The sequence below is a fragment of the Galeopterus variegatus genome, unplaced genomic scaffold (genome assembly GCF_000696425.1).
Source record: "Galeopterus variegatus unplaced genomic scaffold, G_variegatus-3.0.2 Scaffold4034, whole genome shotgun sequence".
NCBI classification, from domain to species: Eukaryota; Metazoa; Chordata; class Mammalia; order Dermoptera; family Cynocephalidae; genus Galeopterus; species Galeopterus variegatus.
Genome location: NW_007730145.1, coordinates 221,814 through 222,128, shown reverse-complemented (window position 1 = coordinate 222,128; position 315 = coordinate 221,814).

Here is a 315-nt window from a genome sequence, read left to right as displayed (position 1 = left end):
ACACACACACACACACACACACACACACCCCTAAAATTACATATTTTATACTGTGTGAAATTTTTTATTTAACAATATTTTGTAAGTTTCTCTCTATGCAAATTAAGAAACTACATTTATCTAGGACCAGTTTCTAAGAGACTAAGTCCTGATTCTGCTGCCCAGTATTTGTCTAAGGCACATATTCTATATTATTGCTGTAAGTGACTACATTCTATTCAATTGCATGGATATTCCACACTTTAACAAATCCCCTGTGTTGGAGAGTGAGAGAACACATCTGTTAGACGTGGCATTGCTGGGTGAACTTGTATA